This window comes from Crocodylus siamensis, chromosome 5, assembly GCF_052110815.1.
Source record: "Crocodylus siamensis isolate JL-2025a chromosome 5, ASM5211081v1, whole genome shotgun sequence".
Classification (NCBI taxonomy): domain Eukaryota; kingdom Metazoa; phylum Chordata; order Crocodylia; family Crocodylidae; genus Crocodylus; species Crocodylus siamensis.
The window spans coordinates 80,817,863-80,844,361 of NC_143399.1; the positions used below are offsets into that span (position 1 = coordinate 80,817,863).

A 26,499-nucleotide genomic window follows, 5' to 3' on the forward strand; every position below is an offset into this window, starting at 1 on the left:
TTGGACCCATGCTGTTCAACATCTTCATTAACGATGTGGACATTGGAGTCAGGAGTGGACTGGCCAAGTTCGCCGATGACACCAAACTTTAGGGCAAAGCATCCACGCCAGAAGATAGGCGGGTGATCCAGGCTGACCTGGACAAGCTCAGCAAATGGGCAGACGAGAACCTCATGGTGTTTAACACCAAAAAATGCAAGGTTCTCCACCTTGGGAGGAAAAACCTGCAGCTTCCTTATAGGCTCGGCAGTGCTACGTTGGATAGCACTACGGAAGAAAGAGACTTGGGGGTCATCATTGACCACAAGATAAACATGAGCCTCCAATGTGATGCTGTGGCTAGTAAAGCAACCAAAACGCTGGCTTGCATCCATAGATGCTTCTCGAGCAAATCCCAGGACGTCATTCTCCCCTTGTACTCGGCCTTGGTGAGGCCGCAGCTGGAGTACTGCGTCCAGTTTTGGGCTCCACAATTCAAAAAGGATGTGGAGAAGCTTGAGAGAGTCCAGAGGAGAGCCACGCGCATGATCAGAGGTCAGGAAAACAGATCTTACGATGATAGGCTGAGAGACATGGGACTCTTTAGCCTGGAAAAGCATAGGCTCAGGGGTGATCTGATGGCCACCTATAAGTTTATCAGGGGTGACCACCAGGATCTGGGGGAACGTTTGCTCACCAGAGCGCTCCACAGGATGACTAGGTTGAACGGTCACAAACTCCTGCAAGACCGTTTCAGGCTGGACATAAGGAAGAATTTCTTCACTGTCCGAGCCCCCAAGGTCTGGAACAGTCTGCCAGTGGAGGTGGTTCAAGCACCTACATTGAACACCTTCATGAGTAAATTGGATGCTTATCTTGCTGGGATCCTATGACCCCAGCTGACTTCCTGCCCTTTGGGCAGGGGGCTGGACTCAGTGATCTCCCGAGGTCCCTTCCAGCCCTGATGTCTATGAAATCTATGAAATTAATATCAAGTCATTAACATTTACATTAACATCAAGTCATTCCAGGTGAGATATAGAGACAAGGGGGAGAAACACCTGTTGAGAGTGCAGCACCTGGGCCCCACCCTGGTGTCCAGGTCCCGCTATAGTGCCATATGGAAAGCACTCTTAGCCCTTACCAACAGCAGAACACTTTCCTTCCTCCAGAGATTCTGGCTGAGTCTGCATCATTAGGCTCCAGTGGACCACTGTCATCCTCCAATATCTCTCATGGGCCGCTGTATACAAGGTCAAGCTTTCAGTCACAAAGTTGGATGGAGTGGGAGGGCTGTGTAATCCATGCAGCACTTACAATGGCCCCAGAGACAACAGTTTGGGGACCACTGATCTAGTCAACAAAGTTTTGCCAACAGATGTTTCTTTTTGTTGTCATTAATTTTATCTGATCAAGCAAAGCCAAGTCTTTTTGCCACCTGAATAAAACTTTCTCACTGAATGACCCAAGCACTCAGCAACCATTAAAATGCCAGCATGGATGTGATGCAGGTGTATAGCAAGGCTGTTATTTGTGAGCTTGATGCTCCAACCCAGGCCCACTCAGGGCTTCTGTCAACGCAACCTCTTGCATTAAAGACAAAACACTGGCAAAAGCAGCTGAGCATTAACATACAGCAGGGAAAGCAACAAAATTAGGCCCCAGATCCTTGCAAAGGCACTAGTAAGACTATTACATCTTTGCAAATAGTCCTTCATGTAAATTTCTCTAAATAATTAGGTGTTGTTTCCATATCACAAGCCTCATCAAGGTACTACAGACTGCATGCAGTAGTTCATTCACTCTCAGTCAGCTCAGTTGTACTTCAGCCAAAGCTAGTGCTTCACCAGAGTCTGTGAAAGGGTTACCACTAGATTCTGCCCCTGCTGTCTGCCCCAGGCAGAAGTGCCAGTCATCTTGGCAGCCATGAGTCACAATGTCTGCTTGCTCTATTCCATGCTGCTTCTATTCCAGTGAAGAAAAATCAGCTTCCCTACTTAAAATATGACCACAGTTTTGGGAGATATGATTTGTGAGCGGGAGGGAGGGGCATGAAGGTATATGTGTAAAACACCAACCAAAGAAAAGACTCTCATGAAAATAAATGGAGTACCCACTCCATCCTGTAAGCAGCCTCAGTCATGATAAACAACTAAATAAAAGACATATGCCATGAAGTTCAACCCAAATATTAACAGAGTTAACATTCTCCAGTTTTGTCAACAAATCAGTAGATGTTACAATAAAAAAGTAGCTGCAGAATTAAAATGACCCAAATCTGTATCTAACACATGTATTTTGTCTTGAGTGGGAAAAGTAGATGAGCTTAGGGCTACACCTACATTAGAAAGCTTCACTAGGGTGGAGGGTTTTTGAGCTAAGAGTTACTGACATTGCTTTGTTGCTGCCATAGTGAACTCAATTGGCATTCTGCCAGCAACCACAGCAACAGCTTGTATCATTCAGAGAGGTAGGTGGTTTACCAGTAATTTAGATGACAGAAATGGTAGCTTTTGTTGGTTTGCACTGAGCCTGCAATCCCATTGATAACAAAAACCAACTTATGTTGACAAAATGTTGTAATGGAGTCCTGCATGAACAACTGGTGCCTCCTGAGACTGGGAGGGTACCATTTGTAGGCGGCAGCGTCGGTGGTGAGTGGCAAGTGTGGACTGCCCGCAGACACTGGCAGCAGTGGGGGGATGTGGCAAGAGGCAAGAGGAGGTTGCTCACAGAAGCTGGCAGCGGTGGCAGCGGCAGTGAGTGGGGACTACCCGCAGATGCCGGCAGCGGCTGTGGTGGTGGTGGGTGAGGAGGGTGGCAAGCAGCAAGTAGAGACTGCCTGCAGACACCGGTGGTGGTGACGGCAGCGAGGTGTGGGTGGGTGGCGAGCGGCGACTGCCCACAGAAGCCGGCGGCGGCTTCAGCAGTAGCCAATCTCAGGGGGATCACATGCCCCTCCTATGCATCGCATATGGAGTCCAAGTTTAAGCTGGACTTCCTAGCACATGCTAGCCCAGCAATCCATCTCCAAAGGTTTGAAAAAGCATCTATCAGACTGCCTATTCCACAGAGTCCCCTAATGGTTATGCTGAAGGAGGTTTTCTGTCAATAGAGCTGCACCACCTCCCTAAACAGCATTAGTAAGAAATAACAAAACCGCTCTTCTGTCAGCACAGTAGTGCCTACACCAAGGATCTTGCTAGCAAAGCTTTGATGGCTACTGGGTTTAAAGTTTTAAAAAATTAGCAACTGACAAGACATGCCAGAAATGTGAACCCAGCTGAAATACTAGGATTGACTTTAAAATAAAATCCCCATTTTTGTTTTAACCATGAATTTTGAGTTCCTTTGCTTTCCTTTCTGGTTTTTGATCCTGGAGAGTTCACAGCTTACCACTAAGATGGTGAAAAGAATGCACACACTTTCTGATGAAAGAAGATGAAAGGAGTTTAGCTTCTTTCATGTAGCAAAACAGATTAAGCAGGGATATGCTCATCATTTATGAGGTGAATACCATGGAAGGGAAAGAGCATTTTAGGTGGAAAAACAACACCAACAGAAAATCAAATGGCCAAAAACTGCCTATGGATAAAATTATATTCCAAATTAGAAGATTACTAACTATCAGAAGAGGGACAGTTTGAAATGGTCTGCCAAGCAAAGTGGTGGAGTCAAGGGACTTGTCTGAAGACTGAATTGGAAGATGCAGGAAGATCACTCATAGAGAGCGTTGTCCTTGCATGTGGCTGCATCACTCCACTTCCTCTCAGATTCCAACTTAGTTTAGCTCTCAGATTCTTTCACCTTCTTTGTCATTTGCCATTTATGACACCATGTAGTGATCACCAGGTTCAATAAATACAGGCATAATTGAATGAGAAGAACTAATAACAATTAACTTTATTGTGGAGCAGTAAGCAACCTCTGTAGCCCCTTGGTATCTCTGTAGCTGACCACTCTAACCATGGATGGACTAGGGGACAGGCATTGTTTAATCTGATCCTAGCCAAAGGAGAGGACCTGGTGAGTGATCTGAGGATCGAGGGGAAGCTTGGTGACAGTGACCATGAATTAATCACCTTCTTAGTTCACCGAACAGCAGGCAAACTGCTCAGTAAAACAGAAGTCCTTAACTTTGGGAAGGCTGACTTTTGCAAACTGAATTGGTCAGTCAGGCAATTTGAGGCCATACCCCCGGAAAAGGGAATACATGAGGAATGGTCATCTCTCAGAAAAATAATCCTAGAAACACAGGTGAAAACCATGCCATCTTGCAAGAAATGCAGTCAACAGGCAAGGAAGCCCCCCATGGCTGAATAAGGAAATGTTGAACCTCATTAAACTCAAGAGAAGCCTACAGCAGCTGGAAAACAGGAAGATTGCCTAAGAGGATTACTCTGCACTTGCCTACACCTGTAAAAAGCTGTTGAGAAAAGCCAAGGCACAAACTGAACTCAGGCTAGCTATGATAATCAAGGACAACAAATAGTCCTTCTTCAGATATGTGGGAAGTTGGAAAAAGAACAAAGAAAGCATTGGGCCCCTGTGAGATCCAACGGGGCAACTGACATCTGACACCCATGAAAGGGCCAATCTCCTAAATGACTTTTTTGCATTTGTTTTTCACCCTCCCAGGAGTATCACATTGTCAGAAATGACACAAACCATTCCAGGAGTGGGTGACAGGCCCAAAATCGATGTGGATCAGGTGAGGGAACACCTCAAGAAACTGGACATGGACAAGTTCATGAGCCCAGAAGGAATGGACCCGAGAGTCTTGAAGGAGCTGGCAGACATCATTGCATCCCCCTTGGCAGAGATATTTGAAAATTCATGGCACCCAGGCAAGGTCCTGGCTCACTGGAAAAGAGCCAACATGGTCCCTATCTTCAAGAAAGGAAGGAAAGATGACCCGGGGAACTATAGACCAATCAGTCTGATGTCTGTTCCTGGAAAAATCTTGGAGAAAATGGTTAAGGGATTCATCAACACCAGACTAATGGAAGGCAAACATCTGAATGTCAGCCAACATGGCTTTGTGACTGGCAGATCTTGCCTGACCAACTTCATCTTCTATGACCAGGTAACGTGCTCTGGACAAAGGAGATGACCTGGACGTCATATATCTGGATTTCAAGAAAGCCTTTGACCTAGTTCCCCATGATGTCCTCATGGTTAAGCTGGGGAACTGTGGGCCTTGATCAGCATACAGTCCAATGTCTAGGGAACTGGCTATGGGGTCAGACCCAAAGAGTACTAGTTGACAGGAGCAAATCAACGTGGCACAGGGTGACCAGCAGAGTCCTTCAGGGCTTGGTACTTGAGCTGGTACTCTTTAACATCTCATCAACAATCTGGATTTGGGAGTCAGATGTGAACTGGCCAAGTTCATGATGATCCCAAATTATGCGGGAGGGTGGTCACACCACAGGACAGGCTGATTTGGAGATGCTCTCAAGGTGGACCAACTAAAACCTGATGGCCTTCAATGTAGAGAAGTATAAGGTGCTGCACCTTGGTAGAAAGAACCCTCAACAGACTTACAGGTTCTGCAATGCTATGCTCACTAGCGCCGCGACTGAAAGGGACTTGGGGGCCAGAATCAACCACATAATGAATATGAGCCACCAATGCAATGCTGTGGCTAGAAAAGCAAACCAAACTCTGGCATGCATCCACTGATGCATCTCAAGCAAAAATAGGGAAGTCACCCTCCCGCTTTACTTGGCCCTGGTGAGACCACAGCTGGACTACTGTGTCCAGTATTGGCCCCCCCGCCACTTTAGGAAGGATGTGGAGAAGCTTGAAAGGGTCCAGAGGAGAGCCACTCGTATGATCCAAGGCCCTGAGGGAAGGCTGTACGAGGAGAGGCTGAGGGACTTGGGACCCTTCAGTCTGGAGAAGAGAAGGCTCAGGGGGGACTTGGTGGCAGCCTACAACTTTATAAGAGGGGTACATCAAGACCTGGGAGAACAGCTGTTCACCAGAGCTCCCCAAGGGATAACAAGTTCTAACGGCCATAAACTCCAGGAAGGCCATTTGGACTAGACATAAGACAAAAGTTCTTTGTGGTGAGTGTGTCCAGGGTCTGGAACAAACTCCACCCAGAGATGGTGCAAGCTCCTACTCTGAACTCTTTCAAAAAACAGTTGGATGTATTTGTTGCTGGGGTCACTTGATCCCAGCTGACTTCCTGCCTATGGCAGGTGGGGCTGGACCCAATCATCTCATGAGGTCCCTTCCAGGCCCTAATGTTTATGAAATCTATTAAATTATCCCTTGTAGCTGAGTATGAGGATTTGAAGTGGTATTTTTGAGAATCTTTGGGGTACTGACTGCCTGCAAATGCAGGGACTGGTTTTGATGGCCCAGGAGGCACTCTCCAGTTGAATATTCCTATGTAAATTTTGTCCACAGCCATAGAGTCTAGATGACTGCTTCATATTTAAATGAAAGCCAAGCTTATAACATGATTACCCAACTTGAGGAGTTGAACTTTTTGAGGAACATCATATACCATAAGACTCAATAGCAGGCAACACCAGAAGCTTACTTGTCCTAGGCATGCCAAATCTACAGGGAAAATAAGTGATTGCCTAGGACAGAAGAAAATCACCCTTGGGCTGAGCACATTTTCCTTTTTGTCTAAGGCAGCAAAATCCACACAAAACAGCTGATGCCCTTCAGATTTGTAGAGGGCCTAATCCTTGAGCAATAAAGGAAGTATGTACTTCAGATGATCAGCTTGTTATTTTGGATTGTTCCTCTGGCTTCAGCAGTTTCATCCAGATGTACAACACCGCCCTAGCTAAATGACTCAGGCCCTTGTGGTTTTTTGTTCTTTCTAAGCCATTCTCTCCCCTATCACAGCTTACTGCTATTGATTCAGTAAAGGAAAAAAGTGAACTTCCTGAACCTTAGGGTAACAGTTTTAACTCTTTTTACATGATTTATAAATATGTAAGAGACTCCCAAAGTGGGCTCACCAGATTGGCTTGAGATACTTACCCTGCAACTCCAAGGGTGGAGCAGGGGAGCCCTGCCCTGTGGAAAAGGAGAAGCCAATCGAAAGAAGGGGTTTTCAATCCCCTCTTTTGCATGGACAGGAGATGGCCAGGGTTGGGGGCCTGCCACCCTGAGCCCTGGTTGGCTGGTTTGCAAGCCAGGGAGGGATTGCCAGAGGGGATAAAAGCAGCAGCTGAACTGGTGTGGGGAGCTGCTGACAGTGACTCCAGGGAACCACGCAGGAGGCCTAAGAAGAGCTTGGATGAGCTGACCCAGCAGAGGGAGCAGAGACCCCTCTGAAGAGCCTCAAAGGCCGTGGGAGAAGAAGGCAGTGGCAGTCAGCCATGCCTCCAGCCCTGTAGCAGAGAGGGATCAGCAGCCAGGGCTTGGGGCAGAGAGCTGGTGCCCCAAGGCCCCATCGCAGTGTGTTAGATGTGCCAGGCGACCTGGAGGCTAGGGGTGGCAGTCAGCCCCGCACTCCACACTGCAGGTGGCATCTTATCAGGAGCAGGGAGCTGGGCCAGTGAGTTGAGGAAACCCCTTACCTTCCCTGGGGAAGTGGGACAGCAGCAGGCAAGGCACTGGGATCCTGAGGAGCAGCAGAGCGCCAGGACAAGGGTCCCTGGGAGCTTGGGATGCAGGCCAGCACTAGGAGCAGGACTGGTGAGCTGCGAGACGTGTGGGGCGCTCGGCCAGTCATCTGGAGCAGGGGTTTGGAGCAACGACCCCTGGGAGCTGCCTGTGCTGCTGACCCTCTGCCACTAAGTGCCCTGGAGGGAACTCAGTCCTGTTCCTTATTCTGCAGCTGATTGTCTTCAGATGGAGTCCTTGAGCTTTGTGCTTGGGTCATGCTGATTGCTGCAGAAGCCTACTCTATTGCTTATTGCTTGCCTTTTTCGTTACCACAGAGGGTCACCCTTCAGCCTCTTTGCGGGGTTGGGGTTTGATACAGTTTGATTGCTGCAGACCAGAAGATCTTAACCTGCTGCAGTCTGTCGCTTATTGGGAATCCTGTTGGAGCTGCAGGGAGCGACCACCCTGCTTCCTTGTGGTAGCATCTCAGCAGTGGCTGAAAGCTGCCAGTTACCCTACCTGTGGTTCTTGAGTCAATGGTTAACTAATGCATTCTGGTCTGTTTTGTAATTCTGATTATGTCACTTAAGTTCACTTGTAAATAAGCTTTCCTATTATTCTTGTTTTGTAAATAAAGTGTAAATAGTTAAATCAGTTAAGTGTTAGACCTTCTTGGGACCATGGGCTGCTCTGTGGGGAGCAGGGGCTGCCTGGAAAGTAAATAGGTGCTGGCGGGAAGACCTGCCCCATTCTCACCACACCATCCCTGATATTGAGCAGGAGTGGCATATACTGGGCCACCACCCAGGTTACAATTAAATGTTAGTTATCAAAACTTGAGCAATTTGAAATACTCCTGATTGCATGCAGTGCATTCTGGCACAATGGCATCATTTTTACAGCCATGGAACACATCTGGAACCATATTAGCTGCCTGTGTTGTAACACAGTGAGCCTATGTTACAAGACCCATAGCCAGAAGCCTTCCAGTGTGTTAGCCTGCATCCTAATAGAAGTCAAGGGAGCTTTTTAGTCAGGTCCAGATAACCCAACTGAGGGTGCATTTACATGGGACACTTTACTGTGCAGTAGCACTTTACTGTTTTTTTTCCAGTGCTAGTGTGCAGTAGCAACAAGTAGTAGCTCACTGCGTAGTAGTGTGTAGCATCGCATGTAGATGTGCCCACTAGCTACTGCACAGTAGCACATGGGTAGACAGCTGACCGGGAGCAATGCTGACTGGGAGCAAATTGCTCCTGGTCAGCCCAGGCAGCAGGAAGCAGAACTGTCCCATCCCCGGGGCAGCTGTCTGCTTCCTAGCCCCCACTCCGATTGGCCAATCAGGGCCAAGGCAGGGAAAAATGTCCCAGTCTCTGCTTTATCTTGGGACAGGGCTCAGGCAGCAGGCAGCTGCCCAGGGCAGGGGTGTGTGGTGGGACTCAGGAGGCAGTTGCCCTGGAGGTGAGATAGCTTTCCTCACCCCCCAGAGCCCAGGCCTGACCCTGGTGTCCCCTGCCAGCTAGGGGCTGGCACCTGGGGGAGCCTAGAGCTCCCCCTGGCTGTCGTATGAGAGCAGAGCAGGACAGGAGTAGCCCTGCACTAAGTTCCCATCAGGAGCAAATATGCTCCCAACCAGTGCACATGTAGACACGCTCCCAGGGAAAGCTTTCAGCATGTTAATAGTATGTGTAGACATGCCCTGAACTAACATGCCTGAAAACCACAGCTTCTTGGCCCATTAAGGAAAGGCCTCAGTGTTGACTTTGAGGGAAATCACAGCAAGACAACTTTTGACCTTTAATGATTCATTCCCATTTTTGCCTAGAAAAAAAATATAATCCTTGTACTATTAAGACAGGTTATACAAAAATTGTCCCCTGAGGGAAATAATATAAAAAAACACAGTGCTTATTGTTTGCAAAAGTGGCCAAGGAAATGTCAGATTTCCATTCCTTTTAGCTCTGTTTTTGTACCTTGAGGAATTCTACTTAACTACTGCACTGCAGTTTATGTCTATGGAAATGCAGGGGGAGGGGATGGAGTGTGGTCTCATATTTGGCATTTTATCACAGTGGAGCCAAACCCACATAAAGTTAAGAAAATAAATTCTCTTGTCAAATGGAAAGTCAGATCTTTACCCTGCCCCTTGTCACTAGACCAAGTTAGCACAGGTAACAGTAGTTTAGTGCTCATGTACTGCTGTGCTTAGGTGCCCTTCCTGAGCAGCAGTCCTCTGCACACTAGCATAACAGTTAAAATCACTCCCTCGCATCAGTAAAAAACACAAGGTCATAATGGACTGGCTCACAGCTGCATACAAAATACTAATTATAACACACTCACATTGTATCATCCCATAAGCCACCCTCCTTCCCCAAATGCAGTTATTTATGCATGATATTTTAGGTTCCAAACACTTTTTCCCCCACCCCATTTTTAAAACTTCTTAGGGAAAATAATCATAACAACATTTAGTTTTATCTTTTTTTCCCTTAGAATACCTATAGTTTGAGCCAAATTTAACTCACAAGTGTCCCTTTTGTTTTGGGCAGCATTGCTGCATATTCCCCTTGTCCCTCCACAAAAAGGATCTCATAAATCAATTTTAGTCCTACTTTACTTTCTTTTATACCTGCTGGGCATGCCTACACAAGATGCTAACTGGACAGTAGTCTAATAATATTGTGCCGTAGCACAAACAGTGCCAATACACTACTGCACAGTATTATTAGGCACAGTAGTGTCACTAAAAAGCCAATTGCCAGCACCATTGTGCAGTGCCTTTGGTTACTGCACATTTATTTAGTAGTTGATTATACACTGCACAAGAATGAACATGTCTTCTCCTTCTACAACAACTGTTAACTTTGGCCCTCAGGCACATAATTTAACTTTCACCTTTATACCCTCCTGTTTAATTTTTAGTATATGATTTGGTTTTTATCTATGATTTGGTAAAATGTTATATTCTGAAAGATTTTTGTATGTGTGGCCCTCAGCAGCTCACCAAAAACTCATTAAGTGGCCTTCCAGCCAAAATAATTGCCCACTCCTGATCTAGTTAGAGCACCAACCCTGACTGTCAGTTCCTGGCTATGCTACATTATCTATTGTGACAGTGGGCCTCCCTGCCCCCCACCATACATAAATTAACCCTGAGTGCCATTCCAGGGCCCTTCCCATTCCCATTCCCCTTCCCAAGTGGCAACTTTGCTTTCTGCTCCCCGTCCTGTGTTTCCTGTCTCCCTCCTGTTCTGTTTTCTGCTCCTTGCCCTGCCAATATGCTTCCCTGATCAGCCACATTGCCACACAAAGAGGCTGCCCATGCCACTTGTAGCATATGTGTTTCAGGTTGGCCACTCCTGTTCTACGACACACTTCAAAGATAGAAATGTTCCTACTAGGATGTCTGTCTCCAATTCAGCTGACACTTCCTTTCCATTAAACTCAGATCAGACTTTTGTTACAAAAGCAAGAAACTGAAGAGTCACCCCTGAACCTAAAATTTATATGGTAAGAATATTTGGGGAGGAAAAGTTTATGTTGTTAGCACCATTTCTAGAATTCTGCCAGAAATAATTTTTGACTTGACCTTTCTTCTGCTGAAGTGGTTATCAATTTCTTAGTCCCTGCGTGGGCAAAATACGGCTTGCCATCTGAATCCAGACTGCGAAGGGATTTTATCTGGCCTGCAGCAGGTGCTTTAGCCCTGCTCAGCCCAGGCATGGGCAACAGCTCAGGCTGTAGTATGTCCGAATGGCTCTGTCACCATTGGGCATGCAGTGGGCTTGGGGCGCCACGGTAGCTAGACTCTACTTCCCAGCAGCCCCAGCAGTGGTGGCTCTGGCCTGTGCTGGGGCAGGGGCAGGGGCAATGGGGACTGGGTTATGGGTATATGCTTCACCCCCCTCACTCCAGGTCAGGTCAGTCCAGTCACAATCCATCATGCAGGGAGCAGATCATGGCTGACCCAGCCTTGCACTGTTATCTCCCCACAATTCTGGCCCTGGCCCTGGCCCCGGCCCTGGCCCCAGACCCCACCCCTGACCTCAGCCTTCACTCACCCTCGGGTGATAGCTCCATCCTATCCACCTGGCAAGCATGCCCTGCTGCAGGAGTCCTGGGTTGGTCTTCATGGAGACCCCATCTGCCTGCTCCATCCGGTGCCCCCTGACTGGTCTAGTAATATACCACTTAGGGAATTTTGGTGAGCTGTTGGAAGGCAGTGGGATAGGGGTGTGCTGACCCAGTGCTGCAGGGGGTGAGGGGGGACTGACCCAGCCTGCAACAGCTCACCAAAACTCCCTAAATGGCCCTCCAGCCTACATAATTGCACACTTCTGTCCTAGTCACATACCTTCAGGACAACTACAGTTCCATCTTTAATGATCCTTTCTCTTTTGACTTCCAGAACCATAATGTTGCGGGCAGAACACGCTTTCATTAGAGATTCGGTTCCACAACACCCGAGGATATCTTCTCCTTTATCTTCTCTCCTCTGTCTCTTCTCCTCCTTCTCTAGATCCTCCCATTTCTATTTCAGACTGCTCATGTTCCACCTCGCATTTTAAATGCCAGACTCTCCTACTCTACCCGTATCACCCACATACACTTCTGCTACATCTCAGTCCATTCAAAGAGAGCCTGAGTACTATGTTTGGCTCAGCTGGACATTGTGGCACACAATGATGCAAATAAATGAAAAGATGTGAAAAAAAAGGAAAGCAAAGAAGATAAAAAGAGGTTAAGATTTCTCAAGCTTCATGATGTACCAAGGATAAAGCATTTTAACAACTATTTTTCTCATTCTTCCTACACCAGGAAAAGTAAAAAAAAAAAAAAAAAGAAGAAGAATTAAAAGAAGCTATCTCTCTAAGGAAAACTGGAAATCCCTACCAGAAAAGTAAAAGAGAAAAGATAACCTGCGAGTGATCGGTAGCAAAAATTTAGGCTTGAAACACTGTCCTAGCTACTGGAAACATCTATGACTTGATGTGAATTAAACTAGCTACTTTCCACTCAATTCAATGGAAACCCACTGGTGAGCTGCCAGCACCTATATAATAATCACAGGCAGAATCCACAGCTGTCAATAGTCCAGTGGAAATGGAGATACTACTGCTGACACTTGAGAATCTCTCCCTGAATAAATATTCCCTTCCTTTTCCAGGTCAAAATGCATAGAATAGCAGCTTGGATGCTTATTCCAGTCATTCTAACCTGAGAAATCCTGAAGTCCGGCAGAGCCCACAAACACTAGACCCTGTCAGTCAGATGAGTTCTCCTCTCCCACATAAGTGCCAAAACCACCCCTACTCTGGGGGTTCTCAGTGCCTCCAGTCCTTTCTGTGTCTGCCATCTAATTTGTCAAGAGGTTTAGGGTAAAAGCATACTCTGTGATAGAGTTCGTGTGCATCTTGTACAGCAAGGAGTATTTTGTCAGTGCTGGATATTAACAAATAAACACCTCAGAATTTCAGAACCTGATGTTGGCCTACATATTCAGTGATGGATTCCACTGTTTAGTTGCTGTTCTTGATAGCGTTCATCCCAAAGAACCTGAAACACTGTACATAAGCTGCCACTAGAATGAAAATGGACCAGTACCCGTGACCCAGGAACAGCTGCTTATCTGCCAAATAGAACAGAATTTGGAAAAAGAAATGATGAAAGGGGGATGTAGTAGTGACCCGGCTGAGCCCTGTACCTACCAGAGAAATGGGTGCTAGAGTGCAGGCTCACAGCTGGACAGGAGGGAAAACAGTGAGCCTGAGGAACGCCGGAGCTTTTCACTGCTTTCCCACTCCCAGGGTGGGACAGACACCTGGCGGGGAGTGGATGCACCATTGGCCCCTTGTCCAGAGCAGAATGGATGCTGGGATCCAGGTCCCATGCGACCATGGAGCCCGGCCAACCACACAGGCAGGTGGCAAAAGCGCACAACACCACCCAGAGCTCAGGGACTGCTGATGCAGGAGCTGCTGAGTGCAGCTGAGGCTCATAACACCTGGCAGCAAATGCACGCTGTGTAGGGGCAGGAAGGGATCTGGGTTGGCCCAGGCCAGCCCAGAACTTCTGGGATTAGAGGATGTCAGCCCCAGAGGAGAAGGGAATTCCGGCACTGGCACTGCTCTTTGCCACATTTCCCCACCAGGATGACAGATCCAGAACTAGAACAAATGACTTACCATCTATGCAACAGAAACCCTGACCGTCACACAGCAGATGAATGACAGGGACCCTGCAGTGGTTCACCACACCGGTGGCTCCCAGATATTCAAAGGGCTCAGCCCCAGATGGGTGAGCTAGATTGGCCTTTACTCATATGAAGGGGAAGGATAGGTTCAGATGAGCCCACTCACCTCAGGAACAGTGACTGAGGTGCGCTGATGGGTCAACAAGAAGCCTGAAGCAGGCACACCCATAGTCACTTAAGTTATAGTTATGTATTTGTTCTCCCTCATTAAAGACATGTATGCTGAATGAGTGAACCCAGACATGCAACAAAATCAATGCCCAGACTGGCCACCAACAGCACATGAGAGGAAAGGGGTGAGGTGTAGGGAAGGCAGAGCCCCACAAAAGACTTGTACCCATTGGGACCCACACCATCACAGCAAACCCCAAGGCAGTAGGTACCACCTCCTGAGAACTTTCTTTAGTAACACCAAGTCATGGCAGCTGAAATATAGAAGCAAAGGGGTAAGCTGAACATCTACAACATTCATTAATTTGATTTTAAAAATATTTTTGTCCTGATTTACATGTGTTTCTGTAATGTAATAGAGGTGCTCGTACAATAGCTTAAAATGAAGTCTTAATCTTGTAATTGTGGGGGGGTGATGGCATGGGGGGTGGGAATAGGTTTGGGGGGAGCTGCGGTTGTGTGAGTATATGAAGGAGGGTGTGGGTGTGTGTGGGGGTTTTGTGGGGGGTGAATAGGTGTGTGGATGTGGGATGGGGGAGCATGTAGAAGTGCGTGTGGATATGTGCGGTGTGGGTGGGTGTGGGGCTGTGTGTGGTGAGGAGGGTGGCTGGGGTGTGTGAGGAGGTGTGGGGTCCTGTGTGTATGGCAGTGCAAGGGAGGGTGTTGGTGCTTGTGTATGGTGGGGTGTGGACACACTCATGCATGTGCACACATACACACACACTCTGTCCCTCCCTCATTGCGCTCTCTTTCTCTCCCCTTCCTTCATTGCATGGATGCACAGCCCCTCCCCATCCTGCTCCTGGCCGCAGCGTACTGGCACAGGCCCCGTGCTCCTGTGGTCCAGCCATGCAGCTGGGACCCACATGGTGTAGGAGCAGCCAGAGGGCAAGCAGGGAATGACTGAAAGTGGCAACAGTCCAAGGGGGTTGGGGGGGTCAAGTGGGAGCAAGCGCAGGGCCTGCGCTGGTGTCCTGGGGCCAGTGCTGGTGAGGCCCAGAGTGGGGCAGCAGGAACGTGGAGTCACGGCTGGCAGGGGCTCTGTGGAGCCAAGCCGGCTCCCTCCTCTCCCTGCTGGCACAGCCTAGCCCAGCTCCACAGACCCCTACCAGCCCACACCCCATGCTCCTGCAACCCTGCTCTGGGCCCCTCTGGCACTGTCCCCTGGACACCAGTGGGTCCTGTGCTCCCACATGCCCACTCCCCCCCACTCTCCCATCACCAGTTTTCACACTTTCCTGTCTGCTGCCATGGCACTCCGGCACCATGTTGTTCCCAGCTGCATGACTGCAACCACAGGAGTCAGCAGGAACTGGCCTGACCCCGAGGACTTGGGCAATCATTCACAGTCCTCCCCTGCCTCCCTCCCCCGCTCCTTCTTATTTGAATTTCCCTCTGGTGCAGGTAGCCGGGAACAGCCCCACAGTCCCAGGCCAGAAGCCTCTGCTAGGCAGGGTCTTTCGTCTGGGGAGGAGGGGCTGGAGGGGTGGGGCCAAGCGGGCTTTGCTGCTGGGTCCTGCTGCCAACTCCCCCTGTGTGCTACTGTCTCTGGTTTCTGTCTTTTTTGACAGAAAGCCAGGAGCAGATAAATATTAATTTTCTAAACTTTTTAGGGGCCCCGCAGGCTATATTTTGACCGCCCCTGCTTTACAGGATCATTCTATGCACAAGCATTTCTCTTTTCTTTTGCTTTTCTTACTTGCTAAACATATCAGTTGTGTCTCTTCCATGAATAAAAATACATTCACATCACTTCTCCCTCTCCCCAGTCCAAGTTGCTGACAAGAAAATCAAGGGAAATACACTGAGAGCATATATATATGTTCAATTAACATGCCTGACTTTGCTGTGCAATAAATTCAGGTGCATTAAACTTTGGCCAGGAATTCATTTACATGTGTGCCCGTGTTGCGCACAGATTTGTACCCAACAGGAGCAGTCAGGTCCAGAGCTGCTCCTGCCCTGCTTTGCCCCCCTGCAGCATCCATGGAGAGCTTCAGGCTCTGGCTGTAGCTCCATAGGTGCTAGGCATACTTTTTAAAAGGCTGACCCATGTTTTGTTCCCTGACCACATGCTTATCTGGCCTAAGGCAGTCTGCAGCCCACTGGCACAGCCCTTGAGGATGCTGTCCCCAGAGCCTGTGCCCAGTATGCCATGGCTGCTCCTCATCCAGCCTCCGGCAGCACCAACCAGTGCCACAGGCTTCTATTTGCTGCATTCCACACCTACATTGATTGCTGCCTAGGTCTGGTTGGCCTCAACCATGTCCACCACACATGTTGTGGAGCCACACACCTGGGTGTGGGGCCCAGCCTGCACCTTGCCACACCCAGTCCACCAGCTCAGTCCACATGTGGAGCACCAGCCCACCACCATACACCTGTCGCTCCTCATAGAGACCCACATGGCCATCATACTCCTGAAGCTTGTCATATCCACCAGCCTGTGCTATGTCAGCCACCTGTTCAGTGTGGGCAAGGCAACCACCAGGGATGCCATACTGGAAGTCTATGGCACTCTCCAGGATGTGTTGGCCAGCATAATGCAGGTTTTGACTGTGCAGGTTTTTTCTACATACCTCGAGGTTTGACTGTGGCAGGTTTCCAAGCACTTGGCTCCCCCAAGTCCATCAATGGGACACACATCCCCATTACCTGCCTGTGTGCAGAGGCCTGTGTGTGGAGCTGGCCCAGGCACAGCTAGCTTCTGATCAGGTGGCCAGTAGGGCCGTGCGAAACAGCTATGTTTCGATTTGGTTTTGGATTTCGCCATTTCAGGAGGACAGTGATTCATTTTGGTGTTTCAGATCACTATTCTGTTTCGATTCAGCAAATCTGTTTCAGACGTTCAACGCTGTTTCAGTGATTTGGCCATAGGCTATAATGGGGGATCGCTAAAATGCCTATAACTTTGTCATTTCTTTCCGGATTTGGATGAAATTGCAGAAATGGGAGCCTCTTCTGAGGGCATGAAGCCTGCCAAGTTCTAAGGAGATAGGTACAGGGGTTTCTGTGAAACTTCACGTCAAACTGTTTAAAGCAAAACTTGCATCATTTCCGGTAGTTGCAGCATGCTGTCATCCCGTGCACAGATCTGGGGGCCCGTGCCCACTGGGAGGGCTGTGGGACATGGGCCCCCAGATCTGTGCACGGGATGACAGCAGGCTGCCGTCCCTCCCCCAGAGCACTGGGATTGGAAGGGACATCAGGGACAGATTGCAGACACTGGCCAGCTACAGATGTCAATATCAGAGCAGTCCTTTCCCCACCCACCCTTTTTTCCCCTCCCCCTTCTTAGTTTCTGTTTCCCTGCAAGCCTGGCTCTGAAACTCTGGAATTTTCTGAAACGTTTTGGATGGCTTCATTTAGTTTCAGAGATGTTTTGGAGCCTTCTGTTTCATTTTAGAGTCGGTGTTTCGGGTACTGAAACAAGTCGAAACACCTCTGAAACAAAATGGATGCTGAAGTTTTGCACAGCTCAAATGGCCAGGCAAGCAGCAGGCGGCAGCCCAGGCAGGGGCCCAGGCTGCCAGGGGACCAAGCTCAGAGGCTGGGACAGGGGGCCCTGACCGCTGCAAGTGTTTTTTATTAGTGGATGTTTTGGATTGGGAATCCAGAAAAAAGATGACAAAGCTGATATGGAAATACAGAGTGCCCGAGCGAGGGACTAACAATAGAGGGATGGGGGTGAGGTAGGGAACGCAACTAGGTTACAGGCGATACAATGTTAGCCAACTAAGCCTGGGGATGGGAGGGTGGGGGAAGGGGGAAGAGGAGGGAGGGGGTTTGCGACGCTGAGAGAGAAAGGAGATAGATACATACAAACCCGTTACAATGGTCCGCAATGGTGGAGGAAGTGGCTTGGAGGAAGCGTCTCAGTCCATACAGTCTCATCGCGGGGGTCCTCTTCAGGTGAAGCGGGGTTGTCTGTGGTGGAAGAATCCTCTCGAAGTGAAGCGAAGGTGGGGGGGTGGTTCAGGCGGTGCCCTCCGGGTCCGGTCCGGTGGCAGCTCATCTGGTGGGGTTGGTGTACTGGCAGTGGCCCATGATGTGCTCCACGTAGATGTCGCGGGACCACCGGATGGTGTCAGACACTATGAGGCAGTGCATCAGCTTGGCGTAGCGGTGGGAGACGCGGCAGGCATGGAGGACACTCTCGTTGCTGGGGTCCCAGGCTCCGAGTGTTCCCACGATGAGCGTGTTCACCGTCACATCGTAGCTGTGGACCCTCAGGGTGTCAGCCAGCGGGGCATACTTCTCCCGCTTGCGAGCCCAGGCATCGGTGAAGGCTTGGCACCAGTTCTCAAAGGGGATGGTGACGTCCATGATCACAATCTTCTTGGCCTCTTGGTCGGTGATGACGATATCGGGTTGCAGCTGGCTCTCACAGACTGGGATGGTGCAGTTCACGGAGATCTCCCCCACTGCAGCTGGGATAGCCCTCATCAGTCGGTCCTGGACAGTGTTGTGGTGGAGCTGCCAGGCTCTGGTGTGCAGCTTGCAGCTGCACAGCATGTGGGGGAGGGTCTCCACCACATAGCCGCACCGTCAGCACCTCTTGTCCCGGTGGCCGAAGCACACGGCCCTGTTCAGAGGCAGGCAGTGGAGGCAGGCGCGGTGGAGGAAGCACCAGTCCGCAAAGCGCGTGAAGCTCCCGCTGGGCATGAAGTGGTTGCTAGCGATCCACTTGGAGGTGACGTCGAAGACCTTGCCCTGGTCGGGTTTGGCCCTCAGGTCGCCAGCGTACTTGTTGCAGATGGTGTCCTTCAGGAACCTCTCTAGGAAGGTCCTCGTGCAGGGCATCACGGTGATGCGGTCGGTGTGCGGGGCCGGTCACAGGGAGACTCCCAGCTCCCAGCGCTCCTTGGTCCAGGTCCAGGCGCAGCTGATGCGGTTCCCGAGGCGGCGCATTGCGGCCTCAGCTCCACAGCGAGGCAAAGTCCCCGCCGTCTTGGCCGAACTCTACTACATCTCTTCCCAAGCCCACTGCGGGGCTTGGCACTGGACTGTACATGGCTGCCAGGGTCCTGCAGGGCTGGATATTGGGTGGCACAAAGGTGACTGCTGAGGCCAGGATGGTGTCCAGGATTCCTCAGTCCTCTGCCATCACCTTCACTGCCGGGCAACCACAGAACACTGCTGTTCCTCAGCCTCTGCCATCCTCTCCAGGAGGGCAAGGTGCCTTTCTACAATGATGCAGTTTTTCTACTCCCTCTCCAGGTCCTAGCAGCGCCAGGTCTAAGAGTCCTCAAAGTGCTCCTCCACCACAGTGACCTGCCGCTCCAGCAACGCAGCATGGCCCTGGGTCCAGTGCTGGCAGAGGCGACGCATGTGGAAGGCACCCACTGATGGTGGCAGCTTTCTTGCAGCTGCATCTCTGTCAGTGCCTGGTGGTTCTCCCTCATGTTCTACTGCTGGTTTTGTACAACCAGGACAGAGAGGGTCTTTGTGAGAGTTTGCACTGTACCGAGGGGCTGTGCACTGTCAGCCTTCAGTTCGGGGGTTACGTGCTCACAGGTACTCAGAGACCTTGATAAGTTGGCTGGGTTGACCCTTCCCCAGGCAGCCACCAGCTGAGCCCTCCGTCCCTGCTTTCACAGTAGAGGCAAGTGGGCTGCTTGCTACTTGCTGCAGGTAACCTACCTTCCCCATACTCTACCCAGGCAATGGCAGGGCTGGCTCCTGGTGGCAGCTGCCATGGCAGCTCCAGACCAACTCCCTGCACTTCTCCTCTCCACAGGCCAGGCAGTTTGCTCCCATGCTGCCTGGCCCACACTGCCTGGGTCCTGGAGGTGATGGGCTCCTGCTCAGCTTGGGGACACGGAGTTGGTGATACCCTCCACTCCTCCCAGCAGCCCTCTCCAGAGAGATGCCCCAAGCATGCTCCTGGTCCAACTCACCCAGGCATGCTGCGATGAGCTATTTGAGTGTACTGAGGGTTACCCCACCCACTACACCCAGCTGCTGCTGATTGCCGTGGTGCCCCAAACACAGCTGAAAAGCTAGTATGGGACCCTGAGCTTCAACAACACCCCAGGCAAGCCTACGCTTCCTTGCAACATATGGTGTCACCTGGAGGGGTATCTCTGCCTGACCCACACAGATGACAAGGAGATCACTGCTGCCATTAATGAGCTTCTCTACATGTGAGAGGCCCTTGGCTGCCAACCTAGGAGCCCGCAGGCTGCTCAATAATGTCCTTAACTGCCTCCTGTCTCCCTGCATATTGGTGGGAGCAGAGTCTGGTAGGCAGGGGGGAGCTCAGGTGGCAGGGTGGAGAAGGGAGGGAAGAAGAGGGAAGGGCCCCCCAACCCCCTATGCAGGGCTCCTAGCTCCAGGTGTGAAACTTGGGGGTATTTGGATGAACAGGCATGGGCACGGGTAACCATGGCGCCTCCACCCCCCTGGTCCTCCTCCCTGTGCAGGGATTACCGGGTGCATGTGGCAGGTGCTTCTGTGCTTCTGGTGGGCAGACTCCATGCTGGACTGTGGAGAGGTGGTGCCACTGGCCGCATTGTCCCAGGACACTGAGGAATGGCACCTGGTCGCCTGGGCAGTGGTCCCCTCTGGGGAGGAGCTGGAGCTTCTAGGTTCTGGGGCCATCCCTGGCCTACTCTTCTTGCTGCTGGCTTGCTGTCGGAGTTGCCTGGGCAGGTGGTGGCCTGGGCTGCTCAAGCTGCCAGATGAGGCTGAGGCCAGGGAGTACACCAGGACTTGATGCTGGAGCCCTGAGGGGCCCTTGGCCACTGAGTCCTCCTGCTCATTGGGCAAGGGCACAGGCTACCGCAGCCTGCCTGCACTAGAATATATGTGGCAGGCCTTGACAGGGTCCAGTGGGCCCAGGATCTGGTCTAGCTGCTGCAGGAACAGCATGGACCTATGGGCAGCCCCAGACTGATGTTTGTGGTCCCTGACTCACTGTGGGCCCACTGCACCTGCAGGGCCTTGATCTTTACACAGCACTGCTGGCCAGAGTACTAGTGGCTGTGCTTCTGCATATGCTTGGCTATGGTTGTGTATATATGCATGTTGGCCCTCATGGCACAGTCAAACTGTTGCTGAACCTCCACTTAGCCCCAGATTGTGATGATGTCTGAGGTCCCCTGCTTGGTCCATTTTGGCCCTCAGGCCACTGTCTCCACCATTGGGGAGGTGAACATGGTAGCTGTTGCCAAAGGTCTTGGGGGGTCAAGCCAGGGCTCTAGGTGTTGGTGTTGGCTGGCATGTGCCCACTGGCATGGGGCACAGTGCCTGGGAGGTAGGCTTTGCGCATCAAGAGTCCTGGGTTTGCAGGGCTGCAGGATCCAGCTCATGCGTGCAGCGATGGCACCCACGGGGCAGGCAGTTGCTGGCACAGGCCCTGGGGAGTACAGCCAGGGTCTGTAGTGCTGCAGTGTCTGGCATGTGCCCACACTGGTGTGGCACAGTGCCCAGGGAGTAGACAGCGACTGGCATGGGCCCTGGGGGGATAGGCCAAGGGTCCAGAGGCCAGCTTTGGACAGCCGATGAGTTGTCCCTACCACATGGCTGCAGAAACTGCCAGCCATATGGCTCTGCACCAAGCAGGACGCTGGCCCTCAGCAGATGCAGCTGACCAGTCAGTTTGCACTCTGTGTCAGCATCTATAAGCATGTTAGTATGCATTAGTTTAATGCACCATTTTTCTAGTACCTGCATGTATTGCTACTACCAAACGGCACATTAGATTAATTTAATGCATGCAATAAAGCATCCTCTCATGTAGATGCACCCTGAGAGAAGAAAAGGAAAACTGCTCCTGGCTGGGATTTGCTCAAGCAGAACAGCGTCCTTGGGCCATGGGAAGTTTTGTCTAAATGAGAGCACTGGTGCTGTGATCAGGTGTAGGGACCACTTTGACCCTGGTAAATAATGAATGATCTTTAGTCTACCCTTCTTTCCTGCTTCTGCACTCCCTACTGGCATGTATGCTCAAGTTAAGGATTATAAAAAGGCTGCTTTGGGGAAAGAAAGGGAGAATATCTATGAGAATGCAACTGACACCATTGAACACAGCCCTAGGGAAAGTTTATCTCAGTCCAGTGGAGTGATACTGTTCACCTGAAGCATGATTGGTAGCTCAAGAGTCAATATCAGAAGGAAAACCAATTGGAAGCAGTAACAAAATAGGAATATCAGACAGAATCTCTTTGTGCTGGAGAAACCTATAATCAAAAGCACCTGTCACATTACAATTATTTTCACAGCTCTACTATTGCTGGCAGTTCAGCAGCATCTTATGAAAATGGGGCCTGATCCTGGGAGCTCCCAATTAGCAATGACATCAATTTTTCACGGGACTTATATTAAGTAAGTATTTCATGTAGGAAATAATGTTCAGTATAACCAAATACTGCATATATAGCAACTACCATAGTTAGCACAAATGCCTGTTTTCCTAGGGATTATTTTCAGTTGCTCATAAACTTTTTATTTTAGTATTTTCAGCAATTATTTAAGAAATCTGAGTTAAATTAAGAATTTCTTTGCAATAGCAGGTACCTTAGAAAACAGGATTTTTTCAGACTCCATCAGTCATCACCACCTTTTAGTGGTTTGATATATTAGCTGTAAGTTATGAGCAGGGATCCTGGTTTTCTCTGATAAAAAGTCACAAATTCACTGATAAAAATTGCAAATTCTGTTAAAAAACACCAAAATCTGTGAGTAAAATGAAACACCATATATATATATGGGGAGTACAGCCAGGGTCTGTAGTGCTGCAGTGTCTGGCATGTGCCCACACTGGTGTGGCACAGTGCCCAGGGAGTAGACAGCGACTGGCATGGGCCCTGGGGGGACAGGCCAAGGGTCCATATATATATGGTGTTTCATTGATACCTATATCTATATATATAAAAATTGCTTTAAAATTGTAAACATATCAATAAAACATTGTGTTCAATTGATACCTATATATATATATTATATATATAGCAATAGATATATTATATATATAGCAATTAGATATATTAAAGCAATTTGGAACCCTACCTGTGTCTCAATCACTATAATAAAATAAATTCTAAGTACACATACATTTTGGTATTTGATTTTGGGTTTTTATCATGGAAAATCAGAGCTCCCCCTGCCCCCCTTAGCTCACAGAACACAGGTCCAGGCCCCTCACTCCTAAGCCACAACTGCCCATCCCTGTTCGTACCCTACCCCCCCACCCCACAGACTCTCCTAGTCCTGTTGGTGCCCCTTACTCCCTCCCCACACCCCGCCAGCCCTACTGATGCCCATCACACTCCCACCCCACAGTCCCACAGCCCTGCTGGTGCCTCTCATTCCCCTCCAATAGCCTCCCCAGCCCTGCCAGTGTCCCTCACTCCCCCCCCACACCCCCATGGCCCTGCTGGTGCCCCTCACTCCTCACCCACAGCCCCTGCCAGAGGGGTCTCCTAGCTGACAGGGCTGTGGGGCTAGGGACCCAGGTCTGCAGCCCCCTGCCCCCCACAGCAGTGCCTGAGCTCCAGCTGCTGCCTGCAGGAGGTGGTGGCTGCTGCAGCACAGGAGTCTGGCTTCCCCTCCCCTGTGGGTGGCATGGTGGGGGCTGCCCATTGCAGGCTGGGTGGGGGGAAGCTGTGTGCACTCCCAGGGGGGCAAGGGGGACCCATGCCCCCCAGATCTGTGCACAGGCTGGGCCAGGTGTGCGAGCAGGCTGCCTGCTGCAGGCTCAGAATCCCTGCCCTGCTGGCCCCCAGCGCCTCTGTGGAGCAGCAGGAAGGACTCAGTGTTGCTTGACAGAACAAACCCGGGCAGGGGAGCTCCTTGCCCCTGCAAGCCCTATGTCACCTTAGAGAGGCATCCCCTGCCCGCCCCACAGCTGCAGGGGCAGAGGTGCAGGTTTGTCCCCCTCACTGCTGCTGGGTGTGCAGGGGGTGACCCAGGGCTTGCAGTGGCAAGGAGCTTCCCTGCCTAACCTTGTTTTGCCCTGCTGCGCTGGGTCCCACCTGCTGGGCCATGGAGGCCCCAGGGGAAGGCAGCAGGGCTGGGAGTCCAAACCCGCAGAGGGCAGTCTGAACCTGCCCCTGCCCCAACCACAGACCTGGGGGGTACAGGTCCTCTCTGTCCTGCCCTGCCCCCATGAAAGTACACAGTGGCAGGGAACTAGCCTCACCCCCACCCCCCAGCCCATCCCCTGGATGAGGTGCCCGTGGCTCCATCCCGCTCCCCGCCCCCTGGATGAGGTTCATGTGGCCCTGTCCCTCTCCCTGCTGGGAGTTCATATACATACACGTGGCACCCCTGCCTGACCCCCCTCCTCCTGCTTCCCCCCAGCCCTTTGCAGGCTGGAACTCTACCAGCCTGCAGAGAGTTCTTTGCAAATCTGCAGAATCTGCGTGTTTCTCAATTAAAATGAAAAATCTGCATTTTTCTTGGGTAAAGGGGAGATCCACATTTTTTCCCTGTTCTACTGTGGGAGACAGAAAATCTGGATCCTTGGCTATGAGGTTCTTTTTTCAGTTATTTTTCAAGAAAGGAACTTTGCATAGGCAATCTAAATTTCCTTTACATAATCATTTTTAGCACAGTTGTTTTGTACTGGGTTTGATTATTCTTTTATTTTTCTCCTTTGGATGTAATAAATAAAATAGCATATACTGACAAAAATGGACAAGTAAGTAAAAGGGTGCAAACAGGAGAAGAATAAAGAGAAAGTTAATGGAGGAGTATGCAGGGATGGATTTTTAGTGAAAGAAGGTAAAAGGTAAAGTGATACATTTTTCACAGTAACCACTGTTCAATCAATGGCAAGCAACAAATGATGCAAATAGATATACAGTTACTTAGGTTATGTTTGTTCCAAATAAGCAGAAGTTGTGGGTTTTGGTATATTTTAATATTTCCTCTTTCCAAACGCCTTCCCAGAAATAAGGGTCATAGAAGCTCATTTCAGAAAAAAAAAAGAAAGTCACAAGATGCTGTGCAATAAAATGTTGCTTCTGAAACATGAAGCAATAGGCAAACCAAATCTACTATTTTGCTCATTTGCAATGAGTCATGTTTACAAGACATCTTAACAAAAATGAAATGAACATTGTATTTTTAGCAGTATTCAAAACATTTTTTTCTTGTGCTCTTTTTAACACATTGATATATATTACAATTGCTAATTCTAGTAAACCAACAAAGGTCAGCAGGTTAAAAGAGGCAGTGGCGATGCGTGGGAGTGCACAGGGGTGCACATGCACCCCTTGAGAGCACCAGTATACCCCCTGAAAGCCAGTATTCCCCACTTAGGTGATGGGTGGGGGACAGGCAAGAGCACTGGTGCCCTCCCCGAGAGCACTGGCCGGGGAGTGGGAGCACCAGGAGAAGTGATCCCCGTGGTTCCCCTGTGGCTGATCATGCTGAATAGGGTAAAGGGGGGATTCCCCCATAGTTGATCGTGCTGGCGCTTCTGCATCAGCTGCAGGGGGACCTTCCCCCCCAGTAGCTGACTGGCCAGTGTGGGGGTAAGTGCTCCCCCACCCCCTGTGACTCAGGAGGCACCAGTTGTCTATGAATAGAGGTATCTTGGAGATTTGAGAATTGTTTTTAAAAGTAGGGCTGTAAGGGAATTCAAGAGGCCACTTAGTCCAACCCTATGCTTACAGCAGGATCATCCCTATATAAGCCATCATAGACAAGTGGTTGTCCAACCAGTCTTAAAAATTCTGGGAACAATCTTCACATGCAACTACCATACATATTGCCAAAACATTTAAACACCCTTTAATTTGCCTCAGTTAAAACAAGAAGACAAGAACATTGTCGATGTCCTGCCACTGCAAGGACAGAAAATAGTTATTAAATAGATTCAAGAGATCCAAGGAAGAAAAACAAAAACCCAGCAGTCCATGCCATGGGGTAAAATTCTTTCCCAATCCCAAATATAGATCCAGCCAAGAACCTCTGTGTTTTCAGTCCAGCAAGAACATCAGCACACCCCAGTAAAAATCCTCAGCCTTGATTGTGGCCAATCATCAATGTTTCTGAGGAAGGCAAGGAACTCCCCCTGCCCAGCCCTTCCCCCCCAAGCAAAAAACTTCCAAACAAACAAAAAACCAAAATCCCTTATACCAGAGTGGCAGGAGGAGAAAATATTCCTTCACAGCCCCAGTGACCAGCACAGCCCAGAAATGTGGGAAAACTGGACACTTTCCACCCTATGCTGCAACCTCGGGAATGCAACACAACCGTAGGCATCACAGAACCCCGAATGGAGAGCCAGAGCTCCCTATCTCCTCCATATACATAGCTGGGTTCTTTAAATATGTTTTCATAATCAAGTGGTCATGAAACTCTGCTTCATTCTCCTGCTGTCGAGCATGGTTCTTTCCAGTTTCCATCAGCTCTGGGCTGCAGAGCTCTTCCCTTGGTCTCTGAGTGATGCATGAGTGGGCATCTTTTGGGGCCTGCCCACAGAAGGCTGGTAACTGACTTTCGTCCACACATCTTATGGTCACTTTTCAAAACCCCACACCTAGATGCTTCTTTAGTGA

General features: G+C 49.9%; 1 protein-coding gene and 2 pseudogenes across 6 annotated transcripts in view; all 3 read right to left on the bottom strand.

Moving 5' to 3' along the window:
* TNS3 (tensin 3) overlaps positions 1–26,499 on the bottom strand; it is a 505,358-nt gene that overhangs the window by 364,998 nt on the left and 113,861 nt on the right. The gene's annotated exons all lie outside the window — the stretch shown is intronic.
* Positions 17,967–18,790, bottom strand: LOC149864342 (uncharacterized; annotated as a pseudogene).
* Positions 19,226–21,619, bottom strand: LOC149864343 (uncharacterized; annotated as a pseudogene).